This window comes from Aethalodelphis obliquidens, unplaced genomic scaffold (genome assembly GCF_003676395.1).
Source record: "Aethalodelphis obliquidens isolate GAN/ISIS:26980383/991018 unplaced genomic scaffold, ASM367639v1 scaffold12, whole genome shotgun sequence".
In the NCBI taxonomy this organism is placed as follows: domain Eukaryota; kingdom Metazoa; phylum Chordata; class Mammalia; order Artiodactyla; family Delphinidae; genus Aethalodelphis; species Aethalodelphis obliquidens.
Window position 1 is genome coordinate 39,489,275 of NW_020837956.1, and position 14,125 is coordinate 39,503,399.

Sequence of the window (14,125 nt, forward strand, 5' to 3'; positions counted from 1 at the left end):
TATAAAATAATTACACTAAGTTCCCAACTTCGAAAGTAAGAGAACCAAGATTTCCACATGGCCTGGACTCCATATCACATTGACGCTGGTGTCCATTTTCACGAGGACAGGGCATCCAGTGGGTCAAAGGAGAGGAGAATCTTGGGCTGAGCAGTAATACAGACTGGGTTCAGGGTAGAGATAGGGAGCAGGGCCAGCTTTGGAATGAGACTAAACAAAATGAAAACAACAGTGAGAAATCTGGAATCCAAAGAGTGCTAGGACAAGTAGCTCAGACTCCATCCTGAAATTCAAGAGTGATGGCAAAGGGTCCTTCCATACCTGCACATAAAACCTGTCCGTGCCAAGGACTCTGTCACTCCAGCTAAAACCACAGGGAATTCTAGGAATCTTTTATTTGCCTCCTGTGTTCCCAGCTGATTTGAACATCTGTCTGCAAAGCACAGCTCTAATTAGTGTAAATATGCTAGGCTGAAATTAAATAAATATCAAAACACATTTCTGCTCCTGCCACATCCTCTTCTCTCATTACCTTAGCTGGAATCATAATAGCTCAAGTGCGGCAAATCCCAGTAGTTCTCTTAATATTTTTTTCTGTTAGAGAAGCCAAGCAGCATAATTCAGCTTCTCTACATGTCATCAGTTCCAAAGGCTTGAAGAGCAATTGCTAAAGCTGAAAAATGTTACAAAAATGCTCCTGTGGTGCAAAAATTCCAGGTAACAACAAACACATCTTTGAAATGTGTATTTATATCTGGCTTTTGTTAATGTTTCATTTATGCTGAACATGCTTTAATTGAGCACCTGTTATTTAAAAAATCATGTGTTAACACAGTTTCTAGGATGCCAAATAAAACAAAATAATGTCAAAAACGTAATATTCTCTTATGAAACAGAAAAATCTCAAAGTTACCTAGTTCTATAGAAGGAGAGAAACTATAGGAGTCTTTTATAATATTACAAAGGCACACAATGAAAGTGACACTGATGAGGTGTGGATAAACTACTACATGGATTTAGACACAGAGAGTATGTCCACTTGGAGAATGACAGAAAGAGCCTCTGGTGAGTTGAAAAGAGCATTGTGTTGCCAGTAAGGATTTTGGATTAAATTCTGAGATACGAATCATTTTGGAGGATTTTGATGAGAAGAGTGTCCATGAGTTACTACTGTGATTCATGGAGCCCAAAGTAGAGCCAAATGAATTGTTTGCCTGCCCCTATGACATGGATGTGCCAAGCTGAGCTTCTCTTCCTAGCACACATTATTCCCTAAGACTTAAATATTTTACATATGTATTCACTTGTCTACCTTCCATAATTAAAAGGTAAACTTTGTGAGAACAAAGATTTTGCTTTCCTTTATCTCCAATGCCTAGAACAACGCTTAGCACACCAGAGGTGCTTGACAAATATTTACTATTTATCAATAGTCAGTTATGAGACAGAAACTTTCTTCTTTTTATTTCACACCTATATAAACATTCTGGGTTCTGATTCTTGTCCCCATGTCATAGATGAAGAAACTGAGAGTCAGTGAGGTTATATAAATGTACCAGAGAACTTGGCCACACCTGGCTGTGTGAAGGTGGGCGTTTGGAGATAGAGTTAGCAGAGGGTAGATTGACTCTCAGACAGTGAGAAGGAGAACGGGCTTCAGCTGAACTCAGAAGTTTTGTAGATGAGAAGGGACTTGTGTCCTTGGGATGTCATCACCCACACAGGCAGTGGGTACACTCAAGTCCTGGGCAGTGGCTCTTAACCCTGTTTGCCATTAGATTCACCAGGGCAGTTACGGTGGGGAGGAACTTTTATAAAATATTCATGCCAGACACACTCCCCAGACATTTGAGGTAGGCAGAGGCAATAGGAGATCCTTGAAAAGATCCGCATGCCCTAGAGTGACTTGAAAGCAGCAGAGTGAATTCTGAGCCTCCAGCTCTCCACAGAGTGAAGGGAGCCTTGGATTTGACATGGCGGGCGGACTGGAATTTGGGACATCTCAGTGCAGCTTCCGGTGGGATGTGAGGAGCCCTGGAGGCTGGACATCTCAGCAGATGCCTTCAAGGAGACAAGACACGGGGCTGGGAGGTCTCCCCCAGGGACCCCGCAGGGCTTGCATACAGACTGTGAGCTCCCGGCAGGGCTGCACTCTGTGTCTGCCTCCACCTCTGACCAGGGGCTCAAAATAGAACCTACCATAAGTTAAAGAATAATGAAGTGCATTTGCATATGCCTGGAAGTGTAGGGCGAATTCATATTTGCTGCATGTTAGCTTTCATCCTGGACTCTGAGATGTCATAAGAATCATGTATCCACTCTGTCCTCGTTGCACACCTAGAATCATTTGAGGAGGTTGTTTGAAGGAATGGCTCTGGGTCTGCAGGAGAAGGTGCAGATGTGGGAACCTCCAGAAGTCACCTTGGATTCTGGAAACAAGTTTAACGTGGTGAGATGGAGTTTGCAAGAGTGTTTTATGGTATTTTAAATCGTCTGCTTAGAGAAGGTTAGGTGGCAGAAGAAAGGAAGTGAGATGAAGTCAGCCTCCTTCCAGTTTGCTAACTGCTTTCAGGCCAAACATGGAAAGGGCAGCTCCCTGCAGCCTTTCAGTTCAACCAAATTGTTATCCAACTTCTCTTATCAAAAGTGTGGTATGCCAGGCTCTGTGCTTTTACTGTGAGGAATAACCATTCTCAAAACCAGATATTCCTCACTTAATGGACTTGAAAAATAATTGACACACTTTTGTATATACATAGGTTAAAGGCAACCCTAATCATGTCTACCTTTGCCATAACAGACTTTAGAAATTGTTTTACACAATGAGAAGTGAATCAAGGCTACAGTGAAATATTGCCCGTGTAGAGACTAGAATTCAAGTGGGCCCATCTCCCAGCTCAATTCTTGTTTGCATAATTTTTTAACATCTATATTGGAGTATAATTGCTTTACATTGTTGTGTTAGTTTCTGCTGTATAACAAAGTGAATCAGCTATACGTATACATATATCCCCATATCCCCTCCCTCTTGCATCTCCCTCCCACCCTCCCTATCCCACCGCTCTAGGTGAACACAAAGCACCGAGCTGATCTCCCTGTGCTATGTGGCTGCTTCCCACTAGCTATCTATTTTACATTTGGTAGCGTATATATGTCCATGCCACTCTCTCACTTCTTCCCAGCTTACCCTTTCCCCACCCCGTGTCCTCAAGTCCATTCTCTACATCTGCGTCTTTGTTCCTCTCCTGCCCCTAGGTTCTTCAGAGCCATTTTTTTTTCTCAGATTGAATATATATGTGTTAACATATGGTATTTGTTTTTCTCTTTCTGACTTACTTCACTCTGTATGACAGACCCTAGGTCCATCCACCTCACTACAAGTAATTCAATTTTGTTTCATTTTATGGCTGAGTAATACTCCATTGTATATGCATGCCACATCTTCTTTACCCATTCATCTGTCAATGGATACCTAGGTTTCTTCCATGTCCTGGCTATAGCAAATAGTGCTGCAATGAACATTGTGGTACATGACTCTTTTTGAATTATGGTTTTCTCAGGGTGTATGCTCAGTAGTGGGATTGCTGAGTCATATGGTAGTTCTATTTTAAGTTTCTTAAGGAACCTCCATACTGTTCTCCATAGTGGCTGTATCAGTTTACATTCCCACCAAGAGTACAAGAGGGTTCCCTTTTCTCAACACCCTCTCCAAAATTTATTGCTTGTAGATTTTTTGATGATGGCCATTCTGACAGTTGTGAGGTGATACCTCATTGTAGTTTTGATTTGCATTTCTCTAATAATTACCGATGTTGAGCATACTTTCATGTGTTTGTTGGCAATCTGTATATCTTCTTTGGAGAAATGTCTATTTAGTCTTCTGCCCATGAGCTTCATGAGCTGCTTGTATTTTGGAGATTAATCTTTTGTCAGTTGCTTCATTTGCAAATATTTTCTCCCATTTGGAGGGTTGTCTTTTCGTCTTGCTTATGGTTTCCTTTTCTGTGCAAAAGCTTTTAAGTTCCATTAGATCCTGTTTGTTTATTTTTGTTTTTATTTCCTTTTCACTAGGAGGTAGGTCAAAAAGGATCTTGCTGTGATTTATGTCATAGAGTGTTCTACTTATGTTTTCCGCTAAGAGTTTTATACTGTCTGGCCTTACATTTAGGTCTTTAATCCATTTTGAGTTTATTTTTGTGTATGGTGTTAGGGAGTGTTCTAATTTCATTCTTTTACATGTAGCTGTCCAGTTTTCCCAGCATCACTTATTGAAGAGGCTGTCTTTTCTCCATTGTATATTCTTGCCTCCTTTATCAAAAATAAAGTCAACATATGTGTATGGGTTTATCTCTGGGCTTTCTATCCTGTTCCATGGATCTATATTTCTGTTTTTGTGCCAGTACCATACTGTTTTGATTAATGTAGCTTTGTAGTATAGTCTGAAGTCAAGGAGCCTGATTCCTCCAGCTCTGTTTCTCTTTCTCAAGATTGCTTTGGCTATTTGGGGTTTTTTGTGTTTCCATACAAATTGTGATTTTTTTTTCCTAATTCTGTGAAAAATGCCAGTAGTAGTTTGATAAGGATTGCACTGAACCTGTAGATTGCTTTGGGTAGTATAGTCATTTTCACAATGTTGATTTTTCCAATCCAAGAACATGGTGTATCTCTCCATCTTTTGTGTCATCTTTAATCTCTTTCATCAGTGTCTTATAGTTTTCTGCATACAAGTATTTTGTCTCCTTAGATGAGTTTATTCCTAGCTATTTTATCCTTTTTGTTGCAATGGTAAATGGGAGTGTTTCCTTAATTTCTCTTTCAGATTTTTCATAATTAGTGTATAGGAATGCAAGAGATTTATTTCTGTGCATTAATTTTGTATCCCACTACTTTAATAAATTCACTGATTAGTAACTTTCTGGTAGCATTGTTAGGATTCTCTATGTATAGTATCATGTCATCTGCAAACAGTGACAGTTTTACTGCTTTTCTAATTTGGATTCCTTTTATTTCTTTTTTGTCTCTGATTGCTGTGGCTAAAACTATGTTGAATAAAAGTTGTGAGAGTGAGCAACTTTTTCTTGTTCCTAATCTTAGAGGAAATGGTTTCAGTCTTTCACCATTGAGAAAGATGTTGGCTGTGGGTTTGTCATATATGGCCTTTATTATGTTGAGGTAAGTTCTCTCTATGCCTACTTTCTGGATTTTTTTAAATCATAAATGGGTGTTGAATTTTGTCGAAAGCTTTCTCTGCATCTATTGAGATGATCATATGGATTTTATCCTTCAGTTTGTTAATATGGTTTATCACATTGATTGAACTGCATATATTGAAGAATCCTTGCATTCCTGAGATAAACCCCTCTTGATAATGGTGTATGATCCTTTTAATGTGCTGCTGGATTCTGTTTGCTAGTATTTTTTGAGGATTTTTGCATCTATGTGCACCCTTGATATTGGCCTGTAGTATTCTTTTTTTGTGTGACATCTTTGTCTGATTTTGGTATCAGGGTGATGGCAGCCTCATAGAATGATTTTGGGGGTGTGTCTCCCTCTGCTATATTTTGGAAGAGTTAGAGAAGGATAGGTATTTGCTCTTCTCTAAATGTTTGATTGAATTCACCTGTGAAGTTATCTGGTCTTGTTCTTTTGTTTGTTGGAAGATTTTTAATTACATTCTCAATTTCAGTGCTTCTGATTGCTCTGATTGGTCTGCTTATATTTTCTATTTCTTCCTGATTCATTCTTGGAAGGTTGTGCTTTTCTAAGAATTTGTCCATTTCTTCCAGGTTGTCCATTTTATTGACATATAGTTGCTTTTAGTAATCTCTCATGATCCTTTGTATTTCTGCAGTGTAAGTTGTTACTGTTCCTTTTCATTTCTAATTCTGTTGATTTAAGTCTTCTTCATTTTTTTTCATTGATGAGTCTGGTTAATGCTTTATTGATTTTGTTTATCTTCTCAAAGAACCAGCTTTTAGTTTTATTGATCTTTTCCATTGTGTCCTTCATTTCTTTTTCATTTATATCTGATCTGATTTTTACGATTTCTTTCCTACTGCTAACTTTGTTTTTTTTTTTTTTTTTCTGTTGTTGTTCTTTCTCTAATTGCTTTAGGTGTAAGGTTAGTATGTTTATTTGAGATTTTTCTTGTTTCTTAAGGTAGGATTGCTGTGAACTTCCCTGTTAGAACTGCTTTTGTTGCATCTCATAGGTTTTGGGCCATCGTGTTTTCATTGTCATTTGTTTCTAGGTATTTTTTTTTTTTAATTTCCTCTTTGATTTCTTCAGTGATCTCTTGGTTATTTAGTAGTGTATTGTTTAGACTCCAAGTGTTTGTATTTTTTACAGTATTTTTCCTGTAATTGATATCTAGTCTCATAGTGTCGTGGTCGGAAAATTTACTTGATATGATTTCAATTTTTGTAAATTTGCCAAGGCTTGATTTGTTACCCAAGATATGATCTATCCTAGAGAATGTTCCATGAGCACTTGAGAAGAAAGAGTATTCTGTTGTTTTTGGATGGAATGTCCTATAAATATCAATTAAGTTCTTCTTGTTTAATGTATCATTTAAAGCTTGTGTTTCCTTATTTATTTTCATTTTGGATGATCTGTCCATTGGTGAAACTGGGGTGTTAAGGTCCCCTAGTATTATTGTGTTACTGTTGATTTCCCCTTTTATCACTGTTAGCATTTGCCTTATATATTGCCTTATTTATGCTCCTATGTTGTGTGCATAAATATTTACAATTGTTGTGTATTCTTCTTGGATTAATCCCTTGATCATTATATAGGGTCCTATTTGTCTCCTTGTATTAGTCTTTATTTTAAAGTCTAGTTTGTCTGATATGAGTATTGCTACTCCAGCTTTCTTTTGATTTCCATTTGCATGGAATATCTTTTTCCATCCCCTCACTTTCAGTCTGTATTTCTAGGTCTGAAGTGGGTCTCTTGTAGACAGCATATATATGGGTCTTATTTTTTTATCCATTCAGCCAGTCTATGTCTTTTGGTCAGAGCATTTAATCCATTTACATTTATGGTATTTTTGATACGTATGTTCCTATTACCATTTTCTTAATTGCTTTGCATTTGCTATTGTAGATCTTTTCCTTCTTTTGTGTTTCCTGCCTAGAGAAAAGTTCCTTTAGCATTTGTTGTAAAGCTGGTTTGGTGGTGCTGAATTCTCTTAGCTTCTGCTTGTCTGTAAAGGTTTTAATTTCTCTGTCGAATCTGAATGAGATCCTTGCTGGGTAGAGTAATCTTGGTTGTTCGTTTTTCCCTTTCATCACTTTAAATATGTCCTGTCTCTCCCTTCGGGCTTGTAGAGTTCCTGCTGAAAGATCAGCTGTTAACATTATGGGGATTCCTTTGTATGTTATTTGTTGCTTTTCCCTTGCTGTTTTTAATATTTTTTCTTTGTATTTAATTTGTGATAGTTTGATTAATATGTGTTTTTTTGTTTCTCCTTGGATTTATCCTGTATGGGACTCTCTGCATTTCCTGGACTTGATTGACTATTTCCTTTCCCATATTAGGGAAGTTTTCAACTATAATCTCTTCAAATATTTTCTCAGTCCCTTTCTTTATCTCTTCTTCTTCTGGGACCCCTATAATTCAGATGTTGTTGTGTTTAATGTTGTCCCAGAAGCCTCTGAGACTGTCCTCAATTCTTTTCATTCTTCTTTCTTTATTCTGCTCTGTGGTAGTTATTTCCACTATTTTGTCTTCTAGGTCACTTATCCATTCTTCTGCCTCAGTTATTCTGTTATTGATTCCTTGTAGAGAATTTTTAATTTCATTTACTGTGCTGTTAATCATTGTTTATTTGCTCTTTAGTTCTTCTAGGTCCTTGTTAAACGTTTCTTGTATTTTCTTTATTCTATTTCCAAGATTTTGGATCAACTTTACTATCATTACTCTGAATTCTTTTTCAGGTAGACTGCCTATTTCCTCTTCATTTGTTTGTTCTGGTTGGTTTTTACCTTTCCCCTTCATCTGATATGTATTTCTGTGTCTTCTCATTTTGCTTAAATTACTGTGTTTGGGGTCTCCTTTTCTCAGGCTGCAGGTTCATAGTTTCTGTTGATTTTGGTGTCTGCCCCCAGTGGGTAAGGTTGGCTTAGTGGGTTGTGTAGGCTTCCTGGTGGAGGGGACTGGTGCCTGTCTTCTGGTGGATGAGGCTGGATCTTGTCTTTCTGGTGGGCAGGACCACATCTGGTGGTGTGTTTTGGGGTATCTGTGATGTTATTATGATTTTAGGCAGCCTCTCTGCTAATGGGTGTGGTTGTGTTCCTGTCTTGCTAGTTGTTTGACCTGGGGTGTCCTGCACTGGAGCTTGCTTGTTGTTGAGCGGAGCTGCGTCTTAGCATTGAAATGGAGATCTCTGGGAGAGCTCTTGCCATTTGATATTACATGGGGCTGGGAGTTCTTTGGTGGTCTAATATCCTGACCTCCGCTCTCCCACCTCAGAGGCTCAGGTCTGACACTCGGCTGGAGCACAAAGACCCTGTCAGACACACGGCTCAGAAGAAAAGGGAGAAAAAAATGTGAAAGAAAAAGAAAATAAAGTTATTAAAATATGGTAGTGTGCATCTGTTAATTCCATACTCCTAATTTATCCCTTCCCCCATTTCCTCTTTGGTGACCATAGGTTTGTTTTCTATGTCTGTGAGTCTGTTTCTGTTTCTAAATTAGTTCATTTTTACTAATTTTTAGATTCCACATATAAGTAATATCATATATTTGTCTTTCTCTGTAACTTAACTTCACTTAGTATGATAGTATTTAGGTTCATCCACGATTTTGCAGTCATTTAAAAAATTGTGTTTGCATTTATATGTATTTTATTGCATCACAGTTCAGGAATGTGACCAGTGCACTTTCTGATTTCTGAAATTTATAGAATTTGGCTAATGTAGGACAATTAGAAAAATGTTCCATAAATATTTGAAACAAAAATAACAGATACTACCTTATGCTGCAGATGGTGGTATATTTGTATTAAATCAACCTTATTAATAAAATAATTTATACCCTCTTGTATTGGCAGACACATCAGCTAGCTTGTTTGTATTGGGAATAGTGATCAGTGGTTCATCTTACATTAGTTAAATGGAAGTGAGCTAAGAGAATACTAAGGAAAAAAGAAAATGAAATTCACAGAAAAACCATCGTAAATTTGAATATACCTATCTCACTTTTTTTTTCTGCATAATCCCACCACTCTTTGGATTTTGGATATTTTCTTTCAGGTTTCTTTGTATGCACAGCAATATTTTGGACACTTTTTCTTTTTTACTACTAGAGCAGTTTTAGGTTCATTAAAACTGCTCTCACCCTGCCACAACACAGCTCTCCCCTACCAGATGGTACATTTGTTACAACTGATGAACATACATCAGCACATCATATTCTCTCAAAGTCTATATGGGGGTTTACTCTTGATGTTATATATTCTTAGGGTTTGGAAAAATGTGTAGTGGCATGTATTCACCAATATAGTGTCATACAGAATACTTTAATTGCCGTTAAAGTCCTATTCATATCCATCCCTCTGACCCCTGGCAGTGACTTATCTTTTTATTGTCTCCATAGCTTGGCCTTTTTCAGAATATTTTTAAGAATATTATAAACTTGGAATCATACAGTTCGTAGCCTGATTGGCTTCATTCACTTAGTAAGATGAATTTAAAGTTCCTGTATGTCTTTCCATGGCTTTATGACTCCCCATCTTTGCAAGTATTTGGTATTGTCAGTATTCAAGATTTTGGTCATTCTAATAGGTGTGTAATGGTAACTTGTTTTCATTCACATTTTTCTGATGATACATGATGTGGAGTATCATTTCATACATTTATTTGCCTTGTGTATATTTTCTTTGGTGAGGTGTCTGTTAGAGTTTATAGCCCATTTTTAAATCAAGTTGTTTGTTTTCTTATTGTTGAGTTTAAATAGTTCTCCTTTCACTTTTGACATATCAATTAAGCATTGCTTTCTCTTCCCAAACCACTGTTCACCATTCCCAACATAAACACATTGTACTACACCCATAACCAATTAAGCATTGGTGGCCAGTAGACTGTTTCTACTGGACTCACATATATGCACTGTCCATCTGAAGTGTATGCTGATCAAAAGTCATATTTGTTTGTTGTAATTGTTTTCGGTACTATCATAATCATATAGTTGAATTAAATATTATGTACATTAATGATTTGTAAGCATGAAAAGAGAACTTTCATAACTATGAATTTAGCATTAGAATACTAAGCACAATTGTCTAAAAAAACATATATTGAATTAAGTGTGGTAAACCTTGGGGAAAAACCAAAGCTTGGGAAAAATCAAAACATTCTAGAAAGATATAGATTTTCTCAAAAGTATATCACAGATTTTGCTTTGTTAAAGGAAAACCAACTGAAAGCTGTAAAAGTTACATTCTATTAGTGTATTGTCAAGAGAATAATTACTCTTCCCATCATTTTTTTCTTCCATGCTTAGTTTTTAATTATTGCTCTTAATAGAACAATGTGAAATAATTATTTTATATTATATAACTCCTATTTCAAGAATTCTGCTACCATCCATCTTTTAATCACAATAGTAATAATAAAATGAGAGTTCCATGTTTACTTTTGTGTTAGTTTTACAATATGTATGTGGGTTTAGTTTTATCTCATCTCTTGAATGCTCAACATGTCTTTAAGAGTGGTAAGTTTGACTTTCAATCTCTCTAATGGAACAATGGAGAATCTCTCTTTCCACAGAGAGAAACGATGCACTAAAAAGTAGAATGACAATCAGCACAATGCTGCCAGGTGAAAAATCTCCTCTACCCCTCAGGTCTGTAATTCTTCAGTGAATCTGCCCAACAGGGTATAGAAGTGAGAAGTGAGCTTTCTATCAATGTTAGCTTCCTTTTCTTCCTCTTGTTCTTGAGGTTTTTTATGCAGGCAAGCAGACTCTCTGTATTTTATGGAGGAGATAAGTAAAGACAAGCCTAGACTCCTGAGATGCTAATATATACTATAACCACTTGCTAAAGCAAATGCTTAAAATAGTATAAGATGACAGAAAAAAAAAAACATATTTACATAACAATGTCAGAATTTTCTCTTAAGGTGACCTATGAAGTTAAAAGCCTTTCTATTCAAGATTAGATCAAAGAGTTTGAAATGGAGATCAATAGCCCAGAGGGAAATAGAAGGGGAAAAAGAGAGACATTGGACATGGGATGAGAAAGGATAACAGAGAGAGAGAGAGAGAGAGAGAGAGAAATCCAAAGAAAAGAGGGAGGAGGAAAACCGAAGCCTTGAGATGCTTACTTTGTTTTTCCTACTGGGATCCATTATACTGGCGGGCTGGTCAGTATGATGGTATTTAGGGGGCCTGTCCGTGTTGTGCTTGTGTCTTTAAGATGTGAAATTAATTCATAACCTTTGAGAGCACCTACTGTAGACCCTGCTCTGTGCCGGACATCGTGGGGAACACTTAGGAATGTGTGGACGCAAAGGCAGCCTTACTCCATGAAGTCACTGGAGAAAGATCTGAAAAGTCTTATCATAGACAGTTATCATAGAAGTTAGGACTCTGGGGCAATGTTAACATCCACATACACCTTTTCAAGAAATAACAACAAATATTGGATGAACTACAACGGCATGTCTATGCCTATTTTATGCAAAGCCCCATTTGCTGATATAAAACCTGTGGAAACTGTAGTTCTTGCCCTCAGGAAAACTTAGTAAATACTTATTGAATAAATGAATGAATTGACATTTTGTGCTTTTTGACTCACAAATAAATATTAGACCATGAGTTCCATGAGGCAGAGTGCTTGTCTCTCTTGTCTTATTTCTAGTGTCCTTGGGTACTTGAAGACTGGTATTCTAGCTCAAAATGTAGAAACAATTATGTGTGCCCATTTCTCTAAACGTATGGGTTTTTAACTCAGAGATATGAATATACTCACCAGGTATGAATAAAACAAAAGCACCGTGTTTTTTTTTTTAAAGTATTACTTTGCTTTAATTAAATCTTGACTCTTTAGTCTCTTTATTTAGACTCTTATTTTTTGTATGTGTGTGTGGTACGCAGATCTCTCACTGTTGTGGCCTCTCCCATTGCAGAGCACAGGCTCCAGACGCGCAGGCTCAGTGGCCATGGCTCACGGGCCCAGCCGCTCCGTGGCATGTGGGATCTTCCCGGACCGGGGCACGAACCCGTGTTCCCTGCATCGGCAGGCGGACTCTCAACCACTGCACCACTAGGGAAGCCCAAAATCACTGTTTTTAATACATCTTTTTGGTCCTCATCTGACTTAGTATGAGAAGAAAATGGAAGAACTCTAGCTCAAAGAGGGAAACAGTAGTAAATTCTTCCCCTTTCTGAGAAGATTTAGTGCAGATTTTAGCAGAGCGAGAGAGGGGAGGCATTATTTCGGAGAATCTGGGTTTTTCACATCCAGAGAAACAGCAGTTCTGTTGTCAGATCTTAACAGACCAACAGGAATTGAGTGGACAAGAGAGCATACTATAACCTCAAGATATCCAGGAGAAACAGTGACAGGGCTCTTTCCTCGGGGCTAAACCGTCTATGACCATGGCTTTTAGCTCCACTGGCCGAGAGTTCAGAGGCTGGCATCCTGCAGGAATAGATAACTTAGGAGTTCTTTAAAGTTAGGCCACTAAAAGTCCCTGTTCCTACGTTGTAACTGCCTCTTCTCTGTCTGGGGTCAAATGGCTTCATGTAAGCAGGCACATCAGCCCTTTTTTAATCTGACAAATTTAGGGGGACAGTCCTGAGCAGGGCTTTTTAAACTTGGGTCCCATGTGAATCACCTGGGAGACTTTTTAAAAAATACAAATACCTAGTCTCTTTTCTTACCAACTGAAACAGAATGTGTGGAGCTGGGCCCTGTGGGGGCCCCAGCATTTAAAAAAAATCTCTCTGAGTAATTGTTACTTGGCCCAAGTATGAGAAGCACCAGCTATCAACTTTTCAACTTTGCTACTTAAGTGAGGTACAGAAGTGAATAACTTAGACATCTCCTAGAAGCTTATTAGAAATACATAGTCTCAGAGGTCATGTTGGACCATTCTGAAACCCAGAATCTGCATTTTAATTTAATTCTCAGGTTTTGAAAGTGTATGTTAATATCTGAGACTAAGGGATTACATTCTTAAAAAATGGCATAGACAAAAGAGTTCAGCACCAAAAGAGGAAATCCTGAGCCCCTTACCAATACATTAGCAATAGGTATCAATTAGGTATTTGTTGAATGAATGGATGAAGCAAAATATTTAAAAAATGAGAAAGTATGCCAGGGAGAAAATGTCATGCTACGTTTCACCACGCACGTGTGTCTGCAGATGGCAGAGCCCCCAGACTGGAGAGATGGATGACCTCCTTATTCAAAGAGCCTGTATCAATTCAGTTATCGGCATCCAATTTTCCACAAGATGGATGGTTTGGAAGAAAGGTCACTATGTCTGAAGTCATCATGAGGAGGAAAGCAAAACCTCTTGCTCTGGTTGCCAGTTGACTTATTTTCTGTTTTGCTTTCAAATTCCTGGCCAGAGCCTCTGGCTCCTCTACGAATGTGCCATCGCTGAGCTCAGCAGGTTGTGTGGTTCCCCTTAGAGCCCCTCTTCCGAGCTGTCATCTCTCTTTCTCTCTCTGCTTGTGCATGGTTGAGGTTCCAATGTGACCTGGCCCCTCAGCCCCTCAAGCTCCAGGCTGTCCTGCCTGCTCCTGTCCTGGCAGACCACCTCAGGCTACTTCACAAGATATGGAGAGCCACGCAGGACCGTCTTCACACAGCCGTCTCCCGAAGCCAGTAAACAGCTGACTATTCTGGCTGTGGATCTTCCTCTGCGTCTCAGCTACCAGATACACTCAGCCGTACGTGTGATAGCTTCTCTCCTCTAATCTGCAGTCTCTCCTCCAGGCCTGGCTTGGCTCCAGTAAAAGAAAAACGTGTCGCTAGAATAATACCTTCACAAGACAAGTGCCAAGGCGACTTACTTTCACACCTCAGGGTCAGTGGCTGATGAAATTCAGTGCCGATGGGATTTCCCCAGACAGGAAACAAGGGTGTGATGAGAAAGGAGCAGGGTGTCCC